Source organism: Panulirus ornatus, chromosome 20 (assembly GCF_036320965.1).
Source record: "Panulirus ornatus isolate Po-2019 chromosome 20, ASM3632096v1, whole genome shotgun sequence".
Lineage (NCBI taxonomy): Eukaryota > Metazoa > Arthropoda > Malacostraca > Decapoda > Palinuridae > Panulirus > Panulirus ornatus.
In genome coordinates this window covers 51200439-51226661 of record NC_092243.1, presented here as the reverse complement: position 1 = coordinate 51226661, position 26223 = coordinate 51200439, and the positions used below count along the sequence as shown (strand labels likewise).

The 26223-nt window shown below is 44.4% G+C and overlaps 1 long non-coding RNA gene across 2 annotated transcripts in view; it reads left to right on the top strand.

Annotated features, from left to right (window-relative positions):
- LOC139756005 (uncharacterized) overlaps positions 1 to 26223 on the top strand; it is a 205027-nt gene that overhangs the window by 90674 nt on the left and 88130 nt on the right. For both annotated transcript variants that reach the window (XR_011714240.1, XR_011714241.1), the window contains exon 5: positions 202 to 276. This is a non-coding gene — a long non-coding RNA (uncharacterized lncRNA). The remainder of the gene's footprint in view (positions 1 to 201; positions 277 to 26223) is intronic.

Below are 26223 nucleotides of genomic sequence, written 5' to 3'. Positions count from 1 at the left end.
TCATGATTGGTTGCTGAGAACGACTCTCTCTCTCTCTCTCTCTCTCTCTCTCTCTCTCTCTCTCTCTCTCTCTCTCTCTCTCTGGTAACCCATTTCTAGTGACTGATGCTGCATTCTACTCGTATTTACATTGTCTGCTGCCGCTGCTACTGGACCCTGAGCGATCTGACATGCCTCCTCCTCCTCCTCCTTGCCACACAGGTACATGATCTGGGCTGCTGCTCCTCACCTCCTACTAAACACTGTCCTGAGGATGATGGCTCTCTCGTCCCTCTGGTAAGTACAAATCTCTTTTTCTAGTTTTAAGATTAATTAAGATTAATTATTGAATTTAATGATCCTTGGTGTGAAGGGGGGAGGGCACCTCTGTCATCAACACTGCTTCTGGAGGTACAGCGTTACGACCCGAGGTGACGATAACATGACCTTTGACCTGACCCCCTCATTCAAAGCCTTGGGTCGTAACCGTCGTCCTCAAGTTTGGCACCGGCGTAAGTCGTGGGGTGGGTTCAGGAGGCATCACAGTGGCATGGAGGCCCCAGAGAGACGCCTGCAGGAATGCATGGCAGACAGGGACGCACCACGCCTTCAGGTGCGTCCTTATGATGTTACTGGATCTGTCTGTCTGTCTGTTTGTTTTGTTTGTTTGTTATTGTAACTTACGGGTGAGTGATGTCTGGGAGTCCCATTTTGACAAGAGGCCATTGTATTTCTTGACAGTTTAAGGTCAAGGTACATTGCTGCTGTACCTTGACAGTTTAAAGTCAAGATACATTGCTGCTGTACCTTGACAGTTTAAAGTCAAGGTACATTGCTGCTTTACCTTGAGAGTTTAAGGTCGAGGTACATTGCTGTTATACCTTGACAGTTTAAGGTCAAGGTACATTGCTGCTGTACCTTGACAGTTTAAGGTCGAGGTACATTGCTGCTGTACCTTGACAGTTTAAGGTGGAGGTGCCTTGAGATAACTTGACACTCTGGGCTTTTCAAATCGCTTGAGTGGGAGACAAAATTACGTGAGCGAGGTGTTCACTGAGTTCAGCCTGGCGTGGGGAAGCACCTTGATCGCTAGGGACTGGTTGGGGGTTCGGTAGAACACATGGGGAAACCTAACCTAACCTGTTGCTGTGTTGGAGTTTACTTGGTTATGACGAACGCCGTCAGGATGAAGACAAGGTTGGGTGACACGAACGCCGTCAGGATGAAGACAAGGTTGGGTGACACGAACGCCGTCAGGATGAAGACAAGGTTGGGTGACACGAACGCCGTCAGGATGAAGACAAGGTTGGGTGACACGAACGCCGTCAGGATGAAGACAAGGTTGGGTGACACGAACGCCGTCGTGATGAAGACAAAGTATACACTGTGGTTTTCATCGATGTTTATAATTCAAGTAAATCGATTTGTCTTCAACATCCCAGCAGAATGTTCCCTCAATTAGTGTTTTTACCCCTTTGTATCCAGGTTTTTGCTTTTTCTTATTATTATTTCTCATCAGTTATCATCATCATCTACTTCTCTTCCTCCTCCTCCTCCTCCTCCTTCTTTTTCTTCTTCTTCCTCCTCCTCCTCCTCCTCCTTCTTTTTCTTCTTCTTCCTCCTCCTCCTCCTCCTTCTTTTTCTTCTTCCTCCTCCTCCTCCTCCTTTTTCTTCTTCCTCCTCCTCCTCCTCCTCCTTTTTCTTCCTCCTCCTCCTCCTCTAGTCCTTTCTCTAATTCTTCTTGTTCGCCATCTTCGCTGCTCACTCCACCAGTGGTTTACACGGGATATTACACCCTCGTACCAGGGTTGTTTTCCAGTCCTTCCTCAAGCCCTCCAGATGGGATTAAATCCCAAGTTATATCCCCTGCGACGACCCAGCCCCCGTCTTGTAAATCCCATCTTGTTGATCATATTTCTCTCTCTCTCTCTCTCTCTCTCTCTCTCTCTCTCTCTCTCTCTCTCTCTCTCTCTCTCTCTCTCATAGAGAAAAAGATTGCTAAGTAGAATTAAAGTCTTGAGTCTTGGGGGGGTTCAGAACCTGCGCGTGGGTAGCGGATTGGCTGGCCTCAGCGGAAGCAGAGTGAGTTCTGTTGCACGGAGTAAGCACCTGGCTGGCTTCACGTGTGTAGTGGGGCGTTCCACAAGGCTCTTTCCCGGGACCCATACTGTTTTCGTCATCATTTTCAGTAACCCAGGGATACGACTCACCTTTCTAGAATCTCCGAATCTGTCAATAACATGGAAATGGGAAACGGAGTAAATAATTTATATATATATATATATATATATATATATATATATATATATATATATATATATATATATGTGTGTGTGTGTGTGTGTGTGTGTTAGTGTATGGGAGCGGTGGGCTGCAAATCCTCCCCTCCCGGTTATAATTTTCCAAAAGTAGGAACGGAGAGGTGTGCCAAGTGAGGATATACCCTCTCAGGCTCAGTCCTCTGTTCTTGACGCTACCTCGCTGACGCGGGATAAGGCGAATATTTGTGAAAAAAAAGAAAAAAAAAAAAATATATATATATATATATATATATATATATATATATATATATATGGTTACGAAACAAGACAAAACGAATGTATAACTCTCTGCCCGTAAGACACAAGTAATCATTACAAGGATGAGGCCAGAGTTAAGGGCCAGAATCCAATGATGAGAATATCTATTAAAAGAGACCAAAAGTAGGATGTTAGTAAGAAGTAAATGAAATAGATTGGTTGAAGAAGGTATTCTTCACCTGCACAGTTTGCCTGTCCGAAATGTTGTCAGAGAATAAGGCAAGAGTTTTTGAGATGTTGATACATAAGATCGAAACCTGTCTGGCTTGTAAATGTAGCCGGTGGATAGAAACCTGCCTGGCTTGTAAATGTTCCCAGTGGATAGAAACCTGCTTTGCTTGTAAATGTAGCCAGTGGATAGAAACCTATCTAGCTAGTAAGTGTAGCCAGTAGATAGAAACCTGCCTGGCATGTAAATGTAGCCGATGGATAGAAACCTGCCTGGCTTGTAAATGTAGCTAGTAGATAGAAACCTGCCTGGCTTGTAAATGTTGCCAGTGGATAGAAACCTGCCTGGCTAGTAAATATCGCTAGTGGATAGAAACCTGCTTGGCTAGTAAATATAGCCAGTGGATAGAAACCTGCCCTGGTTGGTAAATATAGCCAGTGGTATAGATTAGACCACAGAACACAAGCCACAACTACAGGCATGAAATGTAGTCTTGGGTTCCATAAGTGTCTCGGGTTTGATACGTATGACATGAAATCAAGGATATAATTTGCCTGTGTAAGATTTACCACCAGAGCGTTGTCACATGTGATCGAGTTCATGTTACACCAAATCAGATAGTGATGATGATGATAGTGATGATGATGATAGTGATGATGATGATAGTGATGATGATGATAGTGATGATGATGAATCAGCAAACTGATGGTTGTGAGGAGTTGCAGGGGACACAGGATGCTAACAACTCAGATGATTGTAAGGATGATAGTGACTCAGACATGGAGCCAGAAGAGAAGGTTAAGTTAGTTATACCAAGGAAGGACGTGCAATGAACAACAGATCAGGTAGGTAAGAGAGAGAAGTGACTTAATTTGAAAGTATAAGAGACGTGCAAACCATGATGTAAATTTAATATCGCCTCAAAATAAACATTTCTTGTTATTACGAACAAGTTTTGCATCGGCTGCAAAAAAATAACTAAAGTGTCCACTCCGTATACTATTAAAGGTGATACATGGCTGAGGTTTAATGCGAATAGAATACAAGCACATAATGCTTCAAGTTAGCCTGACGCGCGCCTCGCCTCGCCTCGCCTTGCCTCATTCAGGAGATCAAGACCCTACGGACCCAGAACACGGACCTAGAATAGAATACTTCAGGAACTTAGCCAGTGCCATCCACAGACGTCTGCAGACGGTTATCAAGGCCAGAGGGAGGGAGAGTTTATTTTTGTGGTGGATAAGATTTTTTGAGGATACTGTATTGTGGTAGTTTGCAACACTAAAGTGATGTAGGAGAATTTCATTCAGCCAGTAAGTCTGGAGGCACTTTGATTAATGCCATGAGTGTACGTACGTACATGGAATAACAGATGCAGATATTTACTCACCCCAGGAATGACATGACAACGTCGGGAATTTACATCGGAGAGAGATTGTAGTGAAGGCACAAGACCAGATGAAAATGAAAAGGAAAATGTAAATGGATATGGATGGTACAATGGCTGGGATGGTCAAAGCGGAGGATGCAAAGAGAACATGAAAAGGTTGACATCAGAATATGGGGAGTAGAGGAAAATGAAAGTAGATAGAAAAGTAATTCAACAGAATACGGAAGAATTGGAAACAATATGTTTAGAAGTACAGAAAGTTGATAGATGAAAGAATGCATCATGTTACACATGGGAATAAGAACGGAACCATGAATCTAAAATGTATTTTAGCTAAATCGTTGATGGAAATGGCAAGAAAAACATCAGATGAACTTTCTAAAATAATTTATACAGGAAAGTGGAATGAAGAAGAAACATAGTCATTAAAGAGCCTGAAAGATGAAAAGAAAAAGTGGAAGACATTATATATATAAATGAATGTACGAAGTTGAATACCTCAGAACTGCAGAATGAGAACTAATTATCTTAATGATCATTCGAGTAAAGAGGATATGATCGTGGTCCCTCGCGACAGAAACGCGGTTGAATGACAGACTTTAATATGAAGCCGACTTAGAAGGCCATGAGACCTTCAGGGCAGACAGAAGTCAGACCAGACAGGGTGGCGTCGCTGTGGGGGTACAAGTCATCCTCGAAATAAGTCAAGTTAATGAAACCAGCTCAGATGATGTGAGGCTATTGCATTATGATGCAGTATTGCAGGAATGTAGTGAGACTCCAACATGATGTTGTCAATGGAATAACAGAGGAAATGGATGTGGGTATGGCTCTATACATTGCAGACAATACATCAGCTGAGGAGAGGGAACACTTATGATCAAAGTTGACTGATATTTGGAAAGACACTCGACTTAATCAAGGTCATAAGTATTCCGCAGACAGAGAACATAGTCGGTCTATATTTTACGAACGATATTACACCCAGTAGTTACAGTGATGATATTACACCCAGTAGTTACAGTGATGATATTACACCCAGTAGTTACAGTGATGATATTACACCCAGTAGTTACAGTGATGATATTACACCCAGTAGTTACAGTGATGATATTACACCCAGTAGTTACAGTGATGATATTACACCCAGTAGTTACAGTGATGATATTACACCCAGTAGTTACAGTGATGATATTACACCCAGTAGTTACAGTGATGATATTACACCCAGTAGTTACAGTGATGATATTACACCCAGTAGTTACAGTGATGATATTACACCCAGTAGTTACAGTGATGATATTACACCCAGTAGTTACAGTGATGATATTACACCCAGTAGTTACAGTGATGATATTACACCCAGTAGTTACAGTGATGATATTACACCCAGTAGTTACAGTGATGATATTACACCCAGTAGTTACAGTGATGATATTACACCCAGTAGTTACAGTGATGATATTACACCCAGTAGTTACAGTGATGATATTACACCTAGTAGTTACAGTGATGATATTACACCCAGTAGTTACAGTGATGATATTACACCCAGTAGTTACAGTGATGATATTACACCCAGTAGATACAGTGATAATATTACACCCAGTAGTTACAGTTATGATATTACACCCAGTAGTTACAGTGATGATATTACACCCAGTAGATACAGTGATATTACACCCAGTAGATACAGTGATAATATTACACCCAGTAGTTACAGTGATGATATTACACCCAGTAGTTACAGTGATAATATTACACCCAGTAGATACAGTGATAATATTACACCCAGTAGTTACAGTGATGATATTACACCCAGTAGTTACAGTGATAATATTACACCCAGTAGATACAGTGATGATATTACACCCAGTAGTTACAGTGATGATATTACACCCAGTAGATACAGTGATGATATTACACCCAGTAGATACAGTGATGATATTACACCCAGTAGATACAGTGATGATATTACACCCAGTAGATACAGTGATGATATTACACCCAGTAGATACAGTAATGATATTTCACCCAGTAGATACAGTGATGATATTACACCCAGTAGCTACAGTGATGATATTACACCCAGTAGATACAATGATGATATTACACCCAGTAGATAGTGATGATATTACACATTACACCCAGTAGATACAGTAATGATATTTCACCCAGTAGATACAGTGATGATATTACACCCAGTAGATACAGTGATGATATTACACCCAGTAGATACAGTGATGATATTACACCCAGTAGATACAGTGATGATATTACACCCAGTAGATACAGTGATGATATTACACCCAGTAGATACAGTGATGATATTACACCCAGTAGATACAGTGATGATATTACACCCAGTAGATACAATGATGTTAAGAAACTAACGTCTTGACAGTGACAATAAACTACAGATTAAAAAGGAGTGAGTACAAACGCAACGTTGCAGAGGAGAGAGAGAGAGAGAGAGAGAGAGAGAGAGAGAGAGAGAGAGAGAGAGAGAGAGAGAGAAGATAACTGCAGTTTACATTTGTAGTGAGAGAAAATGGAGCTTAGTGAGGCTTGGAGTATGGCAGCAGATGTAAAGTGCTGTGAGGTTTTCAGCAGCAGCAAATACAAGGGTTGATGACACAATGTTTGACAAGAGACCGGGACAAATGATGAGAGAAGACTGGAGGAGGATAGTGAACGAGGGATAGAAAACGTTGGTTGGATGGAAGAGAATGAAAGAAAATAAGAAAACGTATGCAGGGCGCAGAAATAAGGTGGAAGAAACACAACAAAAATGTTAAAAAAGTTGACGAGGAAATTGTAGAATTGCATAGGAAGGAATGATAACCAAATGAGGTGAAAATATGACAGCGAATGGAAGAGGAACCAAAAGATTTGGTCACATCTATGAATAAAGCAAAGGAAAAGAATTGGAGATTGAGCCTTTTAAGACGCGAGATGATTTGTATTGCGATCCTAAAAACTGCTGATCAACCAGTATAAATCTGTGTTTAACAAGAAAGAGAAAAGAAAGATTGGATGATGGAATGTTTAATCAGATTTGATGTGTGTCCTTAGATAGACTTACATGGCAGAATTGGACGTAATTATGGCAAATGTTAAACTTGAGGAGAACTCAGTACCAGGTCCTGATGGGGTGTCAGGTATATTCCTCACATCGACGAAGATACCAACAGCAAAACCTCTTATGTTGATTTTGAGACTGAGCATCGATTAGATTAGCATAGCAGATAGACACAGGATAGCGAATATACAGTTAGACACAGGGTAGCGTATATGCAGTTAGACACAGGATAGCGTGTTTACAGTTAGACATAGGATAGCGTATATACAGTTAGACACAGGATAGCGTATATATATAGTTAGACACAGGATAGCGTATATGTATGTATAGTATACAAGGAGAGCTTTCGACAGAGAGTAGCGTATGTACAGTATACATAGATGAAAGCTTTTTACCACCACAATATAGATGGACCAGTTGCCATGAGATCACGTATCGTGAACATGTGCCAGCGATCAAGAAGAAACACACTTTCTGGAACGTGATATAAGGTACAGTTCCACAACAGAACGTCAGCACGGATCAGTCCCATGTGTACGAGTACTGGACACTAACACATCTCTTACTTCCCCACAATAACATGTATGGAACTATAGTGCAAGGAAAAGCTTCAGAGGCGGTTTTTTACGAGGCTTTGGTATTGCTGCTGACAAAATAAACCATGGATCTTGACTAGGCAAACTGATAACACCAACAGATTAGGGGTAAACTAGGAGGAAGATGAGTCGAGGAGATTTTAGCTCATAGAAAATCCAAAATGGTGAGAAATGGGACTGTGTATGAGGAAGACGTTCTGTCTGGTGTTCTGGTGTTCCGCTTGGGGCTGCATTGCCTTCACTGCAGTTTGTGATAATGACTTCATGCACGTTAACAGGAAGGTAGGGAAGAGAATAGTCAGTATTCAGCAGAAGATATTACTCTGAATATAACGTTTGGATGAGAGTATGGCCAAGAAATACTAAAGAAAGTCCTGGACTGGATATGCAAATGGGCAGAAGAGGACATGATGTAATTTAGTGACGGGAGAAACTTGAGGAATTGAGTCATGAGACAGTTAGCTAAATACCTGCGTCTTCCACCAAAAGTCGCACTGGGGAAGAAATAGAAAATGAAGAAAACGTCAACAATCTGAGAGTTGATACATGGGAGAAACGTACCTGAAGGAGGGCAACGATAAGACTGGCAGATGATGAGTGGTATGATAATGTGAACCTTCGCAACGAGTGACACTCTGAGGGTTAGTGATGGAAATGCTTGATGTATACATACGAAGCCGAGCTGAATACTGCTGTGTGGTATGGTCACCAGTACCGTGTTATGTGGTCACCATTATGTGGCAACCAGTACTGTTATGTGGTCACCAGTACTGCGTCAAGAGTACAGCGTCATATGGTCACCAGTACTGCGTCATATGGTCACCAGTACAGCATCATATGATCACCAGTACAGCGTCATATGGTCACCCGTACAGCGTCATATGGTCACCAGTACAGCGTCATATGGTCACCAGTACAGCGTCATATGGTCACCAGTACAGCATCATATGATCACCAGTACAGCGTCATATGGTCACCCGTACAGCGTCATATGGTCACCAGTACAGCGTCATATGGTCACCAGTACAGCGTCATATGGTCACCAGTACAGCGTCATATGGTCACCAGTACAGCGTCATATGGTCACCAGTACAGCGTCATATGGTCACCAGTACTGCGTCATATGGTCACCAGTACTGCGTCATATGGTCACCCGTACAGCGTCATATGGTCACCAGTACAGCGTCATATGGTCACCAGTACAGCATCATATGATCACCAGTACAGCGTCATATGGTCACCAGTACTGCGTCATATGGTCACCAGTACTGCGTCATATGGTCACCAGTACAGCGTCATATGGTCACCAGTACTGCGTCATATGGTCACCAGTACTGCGTCATATGGTCACCAGTACTGCGTCATATGGTCACCAGTACTGCGTCATATGATCACCAGTACAGCGTCATATGGTCACCAGTACTGCGTCATATGGTCACCCGTACAGCGTCATATGGTCACCAGTACTGCGTCATATGGTCACCCGTACAGCGTCATATGGTCACCAGTACAGCGTCATATGGTCACCCGTACAGCGTCATATGGTCACCAGTACTGCGTCATATGGTCACCCGTACAGCGTCATATGGTCACCAGTACAGCGTCATATGGTCACCAGTACAGCGTCATATGGTCACCAGTACTGCGTCATATGGTCACCAGTACAGCGTCATATGGTCACCAGTACAGCGTCATATGGTCACCAGTACTGCGTCATATGGTCACCAGTACAGCATCATATGATCACCAGTACAGCGTCATATGGTCACCAGTACAGCGTCATATGGTCACCAGTACAGCGTCATATGGTCACCAGTACTGCGTCATATGGTCACCCGTACAGCGTCATATGGTCACCAGTACTGCGTCATATGGTCACCAGTACTGCGTCATATGGTCACCCGTACAGCGTCATATGGTCACCAGTACTGCGTCATATGGTCACCAGTACTGCGTCATATGGTCACCAGTACAGCATCATATGATCACCAGTACAGCGTCATATGGTCACCAGTACTGCGTCATATGGTCACCAGTACTGCGTCATATGGTCACCCGTACAGCGTCATATGGTCACCCGTACAGCGTCATATGGTCACCAGTACTGCGTCATATGGTCACCCGTACAGCGTCATATGGTCACCAGTACTGCGTCATATGGTCACCCGTACAGCGTCATATGGTCACCAGTACTGCGTCATATGGTCACCCGTACAGCGTCATATGGTCACCAGTACTGCGTCATATGGTCACCAGTCAAACAAGTGGAAGTGGGCGCGTTCGAGACAGAATTCATGAATCCTTCACAAGCGGAATGATCGGCTTGAACCTTCGGTCCATCACGGGAGGTAGGAAGAGATCGGGTCATTACAGCCGAGAACGAAAACGGAGGAAGGTATGCGCGTGGTGATCACGCGCATGGTAGCAGGTTCTGGCCATCATGAACAAGGGATTTAGATGTGAAAGATCAACAAAGATCATGACTTTTGATAGATCAGTAATGGTACCTGGGGATACACCAAATAGATTCATACTCCCCCCTCCCCCCTTTTTCCTCACTTGAGCGCCGTTTCCCGCGTAAGCAAGATAGCGCCTGGAACAGAGGAAGAAAAGCCGCATCCGCTCACATCCATTCTCCAGCTGTCATGTGTAATGCACCGAAACCACAGCTCCCAATCCACATCCAGGCACCACTGACCTTTGCATGGTTTACGCCGGACGTTTCTCATGCCCTGGTCCAGTCCATTGACAGCACGTCGACCCCAGTATACCACATCGTTCTGATTTTCTCACCAAAAAAGATATTAGACAAAAACTTACTAGACTCCAAGAAATAGAGTTGGAGAGGATGTTCATTATAATTCCTGGAATTATGATAAACATTGCTGGAGTAATTGCAGAAACATTTAAAAGAAACTTGTATCCATGGTGAAGGTCAGTCCCAGATGAACCTTGGATGTTGACGGTTGTGCTGTGTAAAGTGGGGCAAAGTGGGGGCAGTGGCGGAGGGAAACTGCGTTAGTCATCCAGCAAGGTTGGGCGGTAAGCACTACGCGCTAGTCAAACCATTCTGGCAAAATTCTCTCTCTCTCTCTCTCTCTCTCTCTCTCTCTCTCTCTCTCTCTCTCTCTCTCTCTCTCTCTCTCTCTCTCTCTCTCCCCCCCCCCCACCAAGACGTCCTCGACCATTGTCCTAATGGAAATCAATGGACCGATGTACTTAGTAATTCTTGGAGCTCTGCGCGGGGATCCTTAGGACGTGAATATTTTACCCGTGACGCTTCCCTCTTCAGAACACGGCCCTCCTCCTCCCCCTCCTCCTTCTTCCTCCTCCCTCTCCTCCTCCTCCTCCTGTTTGTTCCTCGCACGTCCAGGCTATGTATATCCCGTCTAGTGTTGGGATGACTATCTGATCACAAGGTTGAGCTCCTCAGTGAACGGTGATGTGCAGGAAGCCATAAGCCACAATGTTATCTTCATGAAGGACCTACAGGGATATGGGTGTGACGAGTCTTATCTCTGTCTTCCTGAAATAATTAGATAAGTGTTGATCGATAAACAGATGATTGATTGATAGTGAGTGGCAGGGAACCATCGACCAGGGAGGTGCTGCCAAGAGGCGGTGGAGCTGTGACCCAGCACTGCGGTGGCTGTCACCTTCCCCTCCCTGACGCAGGGTGAGGTCGTGTCTTTCTGCCTCGCCTAAATATGGGTCGTTGGCACCCCGTCCACAAACACACGCTTTCTCTTCATTACGCACGACAATATCTAACTCGCAGAACTCTTCAATGTTAATAGCAATTGTTTTCGATTATATATATATATATATATATATATATATATATATATATATATATATATATATATATATATATATATATGGACACACATGGAAATATACCAGTACGAAGTGTCTCTGACAATTGATTCTTAACGGCGCCACCAGGCAAGCAAGGCGGGAAACTCAGCTCGGCCCTCATGACCCTGACAGAGACACTGGCACCCACCTCGCCTCACCCCTGCCCGCACCGCGCCCACACCTGGTACATACACCATGCATGGTGTCACACCCAACCTCTTTGGTGTTGAACACCATCTGTGCACTACCTCACCTGATGTTCTTCTCTCTGATCAAGGTTGCTGCTGCATCTTTCACACTGTCACATCTCTGTGATCTCTACCCTGGCCTCCACTCCAAGGCTGGTGATTATAATTACTGTAGTAGTGTAGAAACACCTGTTTTTCTCGTTGTGGATGTCCCCACTCTGTAGCTGCCTGTGACCATTTATATTATGTGTATTTTTCCGCCAGTTCCTCCTGCTAAATACAATTCCTTGACTGTTTGATGTCCTGCCCCAGAGTGTTGCTTTCTTCATGTCCATGCGTCGAAATCCTCCATGCAGGAAATTTCAGTATTTACCGTACGAAAAATGGCCTGTATCAACTCAAAGTGATCCCATTGGGGTCCAAGTCCGTTCTTTTGCCTCCGTAACGATATGAAGCAAAAAACAAACTATTGAACACGAGTTTCTGATCGTCACGACCTATTTTCAACCTCTGAACCTTTTCATGAAACATGCAGTTTTGCTGCCGCCTTTGGGGTCTTCCAACCCCTGCTTCTGTCACACTCAGTTAGGCAAGTCCGCACAACCCTTAATCCTCTCGAAACACCTTGGAAAAGCACGTTGGTCTTCCTTGCACATCTTTGATAATGAATGTCAGTGGAAATAGCACCGTTGAGAGGAATGTGTGTCGATTACACTTCTTCTTGTGCTGGTAAACTGATCTGGTCCTTAACCAGCAACTTTGACAGACTCTTCAGTTAACCTTTCCTCCTCTTGTCCGACCTGACGAACCTAGAGTTCATTGAACCTATGCCATCTCCTAAATCTTCCTCACACACGAGGTTTTGAGTACACTTCCAGTTACAGGCAGGCCAGATTTATGGTTCAGAGACTATGGCTTCTTTTGTCTTTGGAAGTGCGCCTCTGAGGCAGCTCTGATCCGAGCCCAACTGTCTCGTCTCTATTTGGGTCTTGGCACGGCTGATCGCTTAGACAGGATAGCCTTCTAATATTTCCAACCATTGTCTCATCGCCGTCACCTCTGCGTTTTCTGAAGTCTCTGAGACTCTCCTTACGTGTCTTCTCCTCGAACTCTTAGAATTTCATAAGCTTCTTCCACATTACGAACACGGCTTCTGCGGGACAGGGTCAGCTGACGACCGTTCCCATATGACCCTCTCACTCATTAAAGTAGTGGGTGGAATAAGCCTTTGCTTGCTGATTTACTGTGGCTTTTTTGCTCCTCTCTGTTCTCTAATGCATAGCTTCCTTACTGGTTGTTCCATAACGGTCGTCGTTACTGAAGCGGCTTGTTAACAGCTGTATTCCTGGGGTCCTCTCTTATTGCCTTCCAATTTTCTTTTCTTCATAATTGATCTTTTTCTTTAGCCTTTAACCCGTCTCAATCTTATGCTGATGTTTTCACACTACGTGTCTCAGTTCACTTTCCCTCCTCTCCTACTTCATTACTCTTTCTTTTTCTTGCACTGACCGTATTCCTCCCTTTAATTCGGACCCCAGTGGCTCTCGTATTAGGGAGTGCAAAAACGCAATTTCTACCTATTATATTTGTTTCCAAACCTCACTTGTATCTCACTGTAAACGCTGTAATTCAACTTGCAGTAACACAGACATGTTAGGCATAAACGTATTCTCTACTGTATTATTGACACCTCATGTAATGGACATTACAAAGTCTATTTTTCAAAAGCTGGGGATCTTTTGAGGTTGACAAAATTGTTTATTTGATATCAACTCTTCATTATCAATAGGTGATCGTATCTGCCGTAGTGTGGAGCACTAGGGTACTGCTTGTATATCTGAGACGGTTTGAATTCCATCTTTCTCTTTGCCAGGGTGGAAGTCAAAAGTTCTCCGTATTAACTCCAGCTGTCACCTCTCGTTATCCGTCTCTCCCCGTCCGCTGTCGTGTTGCCATCTGCTCTCTGTTCTGCGGGTACCATTCCGGCCGCCACTCCCGTGAGTTGTCTGCGTCTGCCCCGCTCACAAAGGCCAAGACCTGCTACTGGCAACAGCTTTCCCATAGTTTGTGTGGAGAGCTGACCCTCCTGGTGTCCGGCTCTTATGGTGCCTCCCTCCTTCCTGGAACAGCGTCACTCTGGAATTCTTTCCATTCGTTTGTCTTTCATTAACCTTTCCCTACTATGGTAACCAGGCCTGCAACCATCTGAAGAACTCAAGTTAATTTCTTCCCAGTTCCTTTCCTCTTACTCCTGATCTTGTAATCTGGGAAGGCCATGAGTAGGTCATGTGTTTCCCGTGTCGTGTCCAGTACTGCTTGAAGGGGTCGTTGATAAGTACGTTTGTGCTAGCTGCCTTCTCTCAGTCCTCAGTCTGTAGCAGTTTGAAGTCTCTGTAAACAGCTTTGTAATAAAGATGATTAATGTGAAGCCAGAAGCTATGTCTCCTCTGGTCGGGTTATCTGTATTGTTTCTGTGTCACGTCATTGATGTGACTGTGTTAACTCCCGCTACTGAGAGCGACGCTCTGTTAACCTGCCTCTATCAGGCCGGGACTTGGTTTGAGAGTGTACGACGGTGCGACCTTTGAGCACAACGGTGCAGCCCTTGAGCACGACGGTACGACCCTTTAGATACAATGTTACTTCCCGTGGCCACGACAGTACGGTCCTTGAACACGACGACACGACTTTTAAGAACCACAGTTCGATCTTTGAGCACCACATTACGAACCTTGAGTACGATGTCTTTGAAGTGGTTGTTTAGAGTGAGGTCAAAGGTCACGTCATCATATTCAAATGGTGTGCAGACGGGCTCTAGGGTCGTACCGTCACGGTCAAAGGGTCGTACCGTCGTCCTCGGAAGGTCGTACAATCGTCCTTAAGGGTCGTACCGTCGTGCTTATGGGTCGTACCGTCGTGCTCAAGTGTCTTACCGTCGTGTTCAAGGGTCGTACCGTCATGCTCAAGGGTCTTACCGTCGTGCTTGAAGGTCGCACAGTCGTGCTCACGGATCGTACCGTCGTGCTCACGGGTCTTACCGTCGTGCTTGAAGGTCGCACAGTCGTGCTCAAGGGTCGTACCGTTGTGCTCAAGGGTCGTACCGTTGTTTTCAAGTGGTTAAGACAATTGTTTGATTTCGTTCTTACAAGAGGAAAATAATGTTTGTAATCTCCTGGACTGCTTTAGATCTGGTGAGGTAAGGTTTGACCTGGGATTTACTTGGGGCATTTACAGCGAGGATATAAATCGCTGGTTCAGTTGTATCTGTCGGTGGGCCTGGGAGGAGGGTATGTATAAAGGGGGGAAAGGGAGCCTGATTTTAGGACTAGATGGATGAGGAGAGGGAGGTTCGGAAGGGGCGAAACCCTCCTCTTATTCTTGTAGGGTTGAAGGTCCGTGATGGGTATACAGGAAGGCGCCCTCACTCCTCCTCCTCCTCTGCACGTAGGGTTAAGGGAGAGGGAGTCGCCTCCCCACATCAGGAGGGTTGGGGAACATCATAATCCCAGTATTCAGGGGGTTTATACTGGGGTTGTAAAGACTCTCAACCCCATTGTCTATTGATTTTGTGGTCGCTGGTAAGGGTCCACCGCCATAGGGAGGCTACTACAACACATGCTATTAACATGATATTTAAGGGATATATCAGAGCAAAGTTATAACCGACCATTATGTACGGTATCAGGCGCCCCTCCTCTCTCTCTCTCTCTCTCTCTCTCTCTCTCTCTCTCTCTCTCTCTCTCTCTCTCTCTCTCTCTCCTTAAGTTGTTGGTGATGGTTTACAGCTGACCGACCGAGATTAGAACTTGTCTTGGCTGCCAACCTGATGTAGCTGTATCCTCCTCTGCATCAAGGGTGGCTGCTTAGTCCAGCTTTGATCTCGGTCGCCCACTTGTGGATTATTAGAAACCCCCTTTTTTTTTGTGCGGGGAGAGTACGTATGTACGTATGTTTGAGGTTAAGAGACGATGCAACACGAGTGTAAAACTTTCTCCCCGTAACGCACAGAGTGATCACACACACACACACACACACACACACACACACACACACACACACACACACACCGCGCACGCGTCTATTTCAGTTCCAATGAAACATCCGACAAAGTTCAGTTCTCCCAGCTGTAAATTTTCGTCAAAATGGTATTTTCGGAATTGAAGGTAGGTCGGGCCAGGCCGCTGTGCAACCCGGAATCAGCAGAGTTCGCTTGGCTCATCCATCATGTGAGACGGAGTGAGCAGTGTTCACTCGATCATCAATTGTGCGACCCGGAGTTAGCGGAGCTTCCATAGCCATCCATTACGTAACTCGGGTCGGGGAAGCTTTGCCTCGACCTGGGGCGCGGGGGCGCTAAGTGAAGCTCCCAGCAGTATGTGAGTCATTTTGTGAGTCACAGAGTAAACCGTGAGGACACAAGATGAGAACCAGAGAAGATGGGAGACGGGGAAACAGAAATCTTCAAAAAGAAAGAAAACGAGGAAGCAAGGGAAGGTAGACTGAAGATAAGGAACATGTAAAGAGGTGAAGGGGCAGAGGAAAACGGAAGGCACTGTTGGAAACAAGTTAACAAACTCAGGAGATAGTAACTAGATAGAGAGAAAAAAGAAAATGGGAACAAGCTGTAAAAGTTATCTCTAACACTGAAAATGGATTTCAAGAATACTCAGAAAAGGGAAGAGATAAGAGCGATGCAGTACATGGGGAAAAAAAATAAGAATGAAAGCACGAAAGACTTTTCAGATTTATGAAGAAAAGGGAAGAGATTAGAGCAATGCAGGACATGGGAGGGGAAAAAATAAAAGCACAGAAAAAACTTTTAGGATTTATGAAGAGAAATATATGAGTGTGAGCAGAGCTGAGGTGGAGGGTTGGTTGGTTGACTGGTTATTTAAGGCTCCATCGACTGCCAGGGTCATTAAAGCCTTGAGTCTCAAGTTGGGTCCTTACCATCGAATGAATAATCCTGACCTCCTGAAGAAGGTGTTCGCGATAATTATGAGACCAAACACACACTCCCTCACACGCCGCATATATTGATCCTAAGCTTCGTGGTTCCATGTTTGGACGCTTCCCCAGCTAGGCTGGTGTCGCCTGGTGAATACGAAATATTTTGAGTAGTACGCCAGAATCTGGTTATTATCATGTAATATATATACCACCTTGTTAAAGCTTCCAAAAAAAAATAGCAATGAATAGGGAGCAATAATGAATTCCTAACGACCTTTCACAACAAACAAGTCGTAAGTGGAAATCAGGACATGGTGGTGGTGTAGATGAATGTGTAGAATGAAGGTAATGGATGTTGATCATGATATTAATGTGTACCTCTCGAAAATGTAATGCCATTGTAGAATGTGTACGAATCTTTGGTGTTTATATTGATGAGCAGAATCTACGCTAAACCCGAGAGAAAAATAGTAGAAGAAAAGAACCGTAGAATTGGATATTTTATATCACTCCGTATTTTTTTTTTTTTTCATTTATCTGAGTAACTTACATCAAAGTGACTGGGTAAAGTTAGGGTGTGGGGAGGGGATGAGCCTCACCTCATATCACCCCTTGCAACATGGTAGACAGCCACCGACCAGGGGAGGTATGTATTACCGGTATTGATGAAACTGACGACGGCTGCGCAGTGAGCCAGTACTTCAGTGGCTGTCTAGTGTCATTCCTTTGGCCCTGGTAGATGTTTTCTCTTTCTGCCTCACTGACACGCAGGCAGCTGACTTTCAGTCCGCATACATTTTGTCTCGCCATCGAATACTTAACATTTCTTAACACGTAACTCACACGACTCCGTAATTCTACCTTACCCTTCCTACTGTGAGTATAAGCTCTCGCAAGGAAATACTGTCCCCACATTTATATATATATATATATATATATATATATATATATATATATATATATATATATATATATATATTTCATACTATTCGCCATTTCCCGCTTTAGCGAGGTAGCGTTAAGAACAGAGGACTGAGCCTTTAAGGGAATATCCTCACTTGGCCCCCTTCTCTGTTCCTTCTTTTGGAAAATTAAAAACCGAGAGGGGAGGATTTCCAGCCCCCCGCTATATATATATATATATATATATATATATATATATATATATATATATATATATATATATATATGTATGTATATATATATATATATATATATATATATATATATATATATATATATATATATATATATATATATATATATATATATATATTTCTTTCAAGCTATTCGCCATTTCCCGCGTTAGCGAAGTAGCGCTAAGAACAGAGGGCTGGGCTTTAGAGGGAATATCCCACCTGGCCCCTTTCTCCGTTCCTTCTTTTGGAAAATTAAAAAAAAAAAAAAAAACGAGAGGGGAGGATTTCCAGCCCCACGCTCCCTTCCCTTTTAGTCGCCTTCTACGACACGCAGGGAATACGTGGGAAGTATTCTTTCTCCCCTATCCCCAGGGATATATATATATATATATATATATATATATATATATATATATATATATATATATAATATTTAAATAAATATCTATCTTCGAAATGAAGAAGATGAAGTGAACCACAGTAGTAGTAAGAGAGAAGGAACCCTTCCGCCGCTTAGGTCTAGAAGGAGGAGGCTATCCCGCCTGGGGAAAGCTCCGGTTCCGTCTCACCGAGTAAGTAGAGAAACGATCAAAGTAATGGTATTTCACTACTGGCCACACAAATGGCCTCCCACTTATGCTACACCGATGATGTCTCTTTTTTTTCTCAAAGAAGGAACAGAGAAGGGGGCCAGATGAGGATATTCCCTTAAAGGCTCAGTCCTCTGTTCTTAACGCTACCTCGCTAACGCGGGAAATGGCGAATAGTATGAAAGAAAGAATATATATATATATATATATATATATATATATATATATATATATATATATATATATATATATATATATATCCATCAACTGCCCAAGAAATTCTATTTCGTGAGCTTTTCATATGAATTTGAAAAACGGGTGTGTAAACAGACCGTGTGACGTCATGGCTGGAAGGTGTTTCTTGCGAGCATAAAATATTCAGGAGCCAGCATGGTACACAGGGCTGGGTCCCTCACACCCCATGATATATAGATATATTTTCCCTTTTTTTTTCGGACCAATACCGAAATTTTACAGTAAACACCCCTAACGTGCTTCAGAATTCAAAGATGATTTTTATTATTGTCTTCGCAAATGCCAGCTACTTTGGTAATGTATTCTTTGAACGTACAGTGCAAGGAAGTTTTTTTCTTGTAATGCGCCAGAATTTCTGTAGTGAACTTTTGATTCACGAGAATTTGTGTAGTTAGCTTGTCATGAACCAGAATTTGTGGTAGACTTGTGATCCATCAGGATTTGTGTAGTAAGCTTGTAATACAACAAAATGTTCGTAGTAAACTTGTAATACACCAGAATTTTTGCAGTAAGCTTGTAATACACTAGAATTTGTGTAAAAAGCCTGTACTGTACCAGAATTTGTGTAGTAAGCTTATAATACACTAGAAGTTGTGTAGTGATCTTATAATGCACTAGAAGTTGTGTAGTGAGCTTATAATACACTAGAAGTTGTGTAGTGAGCTTATAATACACTAGAAGTTGTGTAGTGATCTTATAATGCACTAGAAGTTGTGTAGTGAGCTTATAATACACTAGAAGTTGTGTAGTGAGCTTATAATACACTAGAAGTTGTGTAGTGAGCTTATAATGCACTAGAAGTTGTGTATTAAGCTTGTAATACGTTAGAATTTGCTTAATTAGCTTGTTCTACATAAGGAATTTTGTAGTAACCCTGTAATACACCAGAACTTGTGTAGCAAGTTAATACTACATCAGAATTTATGTACTAAGCTTTTGATCAAGCTGAATACTTCTAGTAAGCTTGAGATTTACCAGAGTTTGTCTTCAGTTAGAGACATACCATAACTTTTAAGCAAATGACCCTCGCGTCATCCATGCCTTACCACATACCAAAGGTTGAGTCGCGCACGTTAACGCGCAGCAATACGTAAGATACACGACGCAGTGTATAGGTCTGCCATGACAGCAGTGATCTTGGTCGTCTTCACCTGTGAGACTGTGAAGGCACGACAGACAGTGCTGTACTGCCAGCAGTGAGGTGGATGGGTGAGGGAGGGATGGCACGGCAGACAGTGCTGTACTGCCAGCAGTGAGGTGGGTGAGTGAGGGAGGGATGGCACGGCAGACAGTGCTGTACTGCGAGCAGTGAGGTGAGTGGGTGAGGGAGGGAGGGCACGGCAGACAATGCTGTACTGCGAGCAGTGAGGTGGGTGGGTGAGGGAGGGATGGCACGGCAGACAGTGCTGTACTGCGAGCAGTGAGGTGGGTGGGTGAGGGAGGGATGGCACGGCAGACAGTGCTGTACTGCGAGCAGTGAAGTGAGTGGGTGAGGGAGGGATGGCACGGCAGACAGTGCTGTACTGCCAGCAGTGAGGTGGGTGGCTGGGTGAGGGAGGGATGGCACGGCAGACAGTGCTGTACTGCCAGCAGTGAGGTGTGTGGCTGGGTGAGGGAGGGATGGCACGGCAGACAGTGCTGTACTGCGAGCAGTGAGGTGGGTGGCTGGGTGAGGGAGGGATGGCACGGCAGACAGTGCTGTACTGCGAGCAGTGAGGTGGGTGGCTGGGTGAGGGAGGGATGACCGACAGAGATAAGCCAGCGGGTTGATGTCGGCTCACACCTTCACCCGGGAGGAGTTGTCACAGGGTTCAGTCTGGAAGGTGTTCATGGAAGAAGCTTTGCGGTGGACGCCTTACGGATAACTCGCGGTCGTGTACCCACCCGCACACACTCCCTCCAGCGAAGCCTTTCGTAACATCATCCCAGATGGATCGAGGTATCTGTTGGTGTCTCTGGCGTTGCTCCGTCTCATAACTCGGAGACCAGAGAGAGAGAGAGAGAGAGAGAGAGAGAGAGAGAGCATGGGATGAGGTGGTTCGTGTGTGATGATGATTTCGTTCTTCTGTGAGTGGAGAGCGAGAGTGAACATATGTTCTTCCTGGTAACGCCATGTCTCTCTCTCTCTCTCTCTCTCTCTCTCTCTCTCTCTCTCTCTCTCTCTCTCTATCTCTCTCTCTCTCTCTCTCTCTCTCTCTCTCTCTCTCTCTCTCTCTCTCTCTCCCTTCTCCTCCACTTGACCCTTCCCTCCAGTGAGTCTCATCAACACATTGTCACCGTGTGAATCAACCTGACTTGTGTGATATTATTATAACACGTTATAGCGAGCATATCCGGCTGGCGGCAAGATGTTGTGTAATTATGACGTAGATGATGATGATGATGACGTAGCTGATGATGATGATGACGTAGCTGATGATGATGATGATGATGGAGAAGGTCGTAGATGGTAGAGTGTGTGACCAGCTGACGCACGCGTGGTATACAGTGCCACTCTGTGACCTTTGTTTTGTTTTTGTTGACCTGTATATAACTAACGTAGCAACAGGTGCTCCAGGGGTGTGTAGCAGGCGTGTAGCAGGTGTATAGCAGGTGTGTAACAGGTGAATAGCAGGTGTATAGCAGGTGTATAGCAGGTGAATAAGTGTGTGAAAGGTGAGTAAAGGTTGGAGGAGCCACGGAGTGAGTGGGGAATAGCATCCAGGACTTCAAATATTCAACATATCCTAGCCTGTCTTTGCACCAACCCCCGACCTCCGCACGGCTTAAAGACGACACGTCGTCACTTCTTTCTCTCTCTCATCTCTCTCTCTCTCTCTCTCTCTCTCTCTCTCTCTCTCTCTCTCTCTCTCTCTCTCTCTCACACACACACACACACACACACACACACACACACACACACACACACCTCGACAATCTCTCCTAAAAAATAATCTGAGCATGGAACAAGAGAGAGAACAGGGACCTCCCTTCTCCGTCTTGATGGGGAGGACGTGCCCTTGAGAGAATACAGTGTTCCATTTTATCTTCGTTGCTGCCGATGTGTCGTGTAACGTTAGCTGTAGGAGGAGCGTGTTCCTTGCTGGCCTCCTCCACTCTCCTCTGGTGAACATAAAGATTCCCAAATCATTCGTCCTCTCACTCCTTCCTCTTGACTACCTCTTCCCTCATCCCTGGAGGTCACCTTCTACTAAATGGGTCCCCTTGTGCCCTGGCTACTTCCGTCTCCGTGTGACCTGGCTGCATGGGACCCCTTGTGCCCCGGCTATATGGGTCCCTTTGTGACTTGACTACATGGGTCCTCTTGTTCCCTGGCTGCATGGGTCCTCCTGTACCTTGGCTACATGGGGTCCCGTTGTGCCCTGGCTACATGGGTCCCCTTGTGCCCTGGCTACATGGGTCCCCTTGTGACTTGACTACATGGGTTCTTTTGTGCCCTGGCTACATGGGTTGGGGTCCTCTTGTGCCCTGGTTACATGGGGTCCCCTTGTGCCCTGGCTACATGGGTTCTTTTGTGCCCTGACGACATGGGTCATCTTGTGCCCTGGCTACATGGGGTCCTCTTGTGCCCTGGCTACATGGGGTCCTCTTGTGCCCTGGCTACATGAGTCCCCTTGTGCCCTGGCTACATGAGTCCCCTTGTGCCCTGGCTACATGGATCCCCTTGTGCCCTGGCTACATGGGTCCCCTTGTGCCCTGGCTACATGGGTCCCATTGTGCCCTGGCTACATGGGTCCCATTGTGCCCTGGCTACATGGGTCCCATTGTGCCCTGTCTACATGGGTCCCCTTGTGCCCTGTCTACATGGGTCCCCTTGTGCCCTGGCTACATGGGTCCTCTTGTGCCCTGGCTACATGGGTCCTCTTGTGCCCTGGCTACATGGGTCCCCTTGTGCCCTGGCTACATGGGTCCCCTTGTGCCCTGGCTACATGGGTCCCCTTGTGCCCTGGCTACATGGGTCCCCTTGTGCCCTGGCTACATGGGTCCCCTTGTGCCCTGGCTACATGGGTCCCCTTGTGCCCTGGCTACATGGGTCCCCTTGTGCCCTGGCTACATGGGTCCCCTTGTGCCCTGGCTACATGGGTCCTCTTGTGCCCTGGTTACATGGGTCTCCCTGTGGCCTTGCTACGTGAGATTAAACCCTGCCTGGTCTTCCTTTCCCACTTGCCTCCCACTTACCTGTCACCTGCAGGTGGAGACGATCCACTACAAACTTTAATAAGCTTCCTCCGATGACGCCCTCGTTTGCCGATCTTGTCTGGTAACGTCCCTGTCTTGTGAGGTCCTTGTCTGGTGACGTCCCTGTCTTGTGAGGTCCTTGTCTGCTGATGTCCTTGTTTTGTGAAGTCCTTGTCTGGTGACGTCCTTGTCTTATGAGGTCCTTGTCTGGTGACGTCCTTGTCTGGTGATGTCCTTATCTTGTGACGTCCTTGTCTGGTGACGTCCTTACCTTGTGGTATCCTTGTCTAGTGACGTCCTAGTCTGTTGGTCTTTTTCATTTTTCAACATTTTCTCTCGGGTCTTCCTTGGTATATTCCCCAGGTCTTCCTTGACGTCTTCCCCAGGTCTTCCTTGATGTCTTCATGTCATCCCCAGGTCTTCCTTGTTGTCTTCCTCAGGTCTTCCTTGACGTCTTCCTCAGGCCTTCCTCAGGTCTTCCTCGACGTCTTCCTCAGGTCTTCCTTGACGTCTTCCTCAGGTCTTCCTTGACGTCTTCCTCAGGCGTTCCTCAGGTCTTCCTTGACGTCTTCCTCAGGCCTTCCTTGACGTCTTCCTCAGGTCTTCCTTGATGTCTTCCTCAGGCCTTCCTCAGGTCTTCCTCGACGTCTTCCTCAGGTCTTCCTTGATGTCTTCCTTAGGTCTTCCTTGACGTCTTCCTCAGGTCTTCCTTGATGTCTTCCTCAGGCCTTCCTCAGGTCTTCCTCGACGTCTTCCTCAGGTCTTCCTTGTTGTCTTCCTCAGGTCTTCCTTGACGTCTTCCTCAGGCCTTCCTCGACGTCTTCCTCAGGTCTTCCTTGACGTCTTCCTCAGGTCTTCCTTGATGTCTTCCTTAGGTCTTTCTTGATGTCTTCATGTCTTCCCAGGTCTTCCTTGTTGTCTTCCTCAGGTCTTCCCTGACGTCTTCCTCAGGTTTTCCTCAGGTCTTCCCTGACGTCTTCCTCAGGTTTTCCTCAAGTCTTCCCTGACGTCTTCCTCAGGTTTTCCTCAGCTCTTCCCTGACGTCTTCCTCAGGTTTTCCTCAGGTCTTCCCTGACGTCTTCCTCAGGTTTTCCTCAGGTCTTCCCTGACGTCTTCCTCAGGTTTTCCTCAGTTGTCCTTTGTTTTTAAGGAAATGGTGATGGCGAGGTGGGGTGGGGACTGCCCTCTCGTTCTAACCTGATCTTTATTTTGTTTCATCTAGAATATTCCGACGACGACTTAAACCTTTAATGTGAACACTGCTCGTCGCTTCTTCCCAATCTCTCTCTCTCTCTCTCTCTCTCTCTCTCTCTCTCTCTCTCTCTCTCTCTCTCTCTCTCTCTCATTTGTCCTTAATCGTCTTAATTTGGACACGTTTCTTCCTTCGGGAGAATTTTATTACGCGCGATCAGAAATAATACAGCATTATTATCCTCAGTCAGTGTTATGGTTATCATCCAACACATCAAGTTATTATCCTCAGTCAGTGTTATAGTTATCATCAAACACATCAAGTTATTATCCTCAGTCAGTGTTATGGTTATCATCAAACACATCAAGTTATTATCCTCAGTCAGTGTTATGGTTATCATCAAACACATCAAGTTATTATCCTCAGTCAGTGTTATGGTTATCATCCAACGCATCAAGTTATTATCCTCAGTCAGTGTTATGGTTATCATCCAACACCTCAAGTTATTATCCTCAGTCATTGTTATCGTTATCATCCAACACCTCAAGTTATTATCCTCTGTCATTGTTATCGTTATCATCAAGTGCATAGTTTGGGGACCCTGAGATGATGTTAAATCACATATGCGGATTGTTATACAGTGAGCAGAGCCATCTACCGTCTGTAGTCGCCATCACATTACGAGAATTGTACTTTACTTTGGGTATGGTTTGGTGAAGCTTCCAGGCTTGCTACTGTTTTTTTTTTGTTGTTGTTGTTTTCCTTCCACGTCTGTGGTTTTACAATATAATGAAATAGAAAATTAACATAAATCCAAATTAAAGGAATCCATTGATGGTTGTCCATACTCGTATAAATATTCCGGTATCCTCGGTAACTACATACTATCCTAGTAAACTACATATTATCCTTGTAAACTACATATTATCCTTGTAAACTACATATTATCCTTGTAAACTACATATTATCCTTGTAAACTACATATTATCCTTGTAAACTACATATTATCCTTGTAAACTACATATTATCCTTGTAAACTACATGTTATCCTTGTAAACTACATATTATCCTTGTAAACTACATATTATCCTTGTAAACTACATGTTATCCTTGTAAACTACATGTTATCCTTGTAAACTACATATTATCCTTGTAAACTACATATTATCCTTGTAAACTACATATTATCCTTGTAAACTACATGTTATCCTTGTAAACTACATATTATCCTTGTAAACTACATATTATCCTTGTAAACTACATATTATCCTTGTACACTACATGTTATCCTTGTAAACTACATGTTATCCTTGTAAACTACATATTATCCTTGTAAACTACATGTTATCCTTGTAAACTACACATTATCATTGTAAACTACATATTATCCTTGTAAACTACATATTATCATTGTAAACTATATATTATCCTTGCAAACAGCATATTATCCTTGTAAACTACAAATTATCCTTGTAAACTATATATTATCCTTGTAAACTATATGTTGTCCTTGTAAACAACATATTATTCTTGTAAACTACATATCGTTGTAAGATATATATTATCCTTGTAAACATATTATCCTTGTAAACTACATTTTATCCTTGTAAACTGTATATTATCCGTCAAAATATTATCCTTGTAAACTACATATTATCCATATAAACTACATATTCATTTCATCTTCATTATCAACATGAGCCACTTCTGCTGGCCTTGAAACCACCTTAGAAGGTTTTAGGAGGCAGGTTTGCAAGATCATCTTCGCTACATGCTCACCTTCATAACCCTACATCTTCCTTACACTGTCATCACTACACTCCCATCAACACCAGAGCCCGCTACCCACAGCCAGGCCTGGCAGACCTGTCCCTGGTTCATTCCAACTGTTTCATAAACACTGGTTCATTCCAGTGACTACTGCACGTCGCTCCCCCTCACTTCAAGGGTCATCATTATTACATCCTCATAACTGCACCCGCAGCACAACTCATCGTTGAGCTGACCATCAAAGGTGAGGTCAGAGGTTTTTATTAACACTCACTCACATACACACACACAAACACGTACGTACACA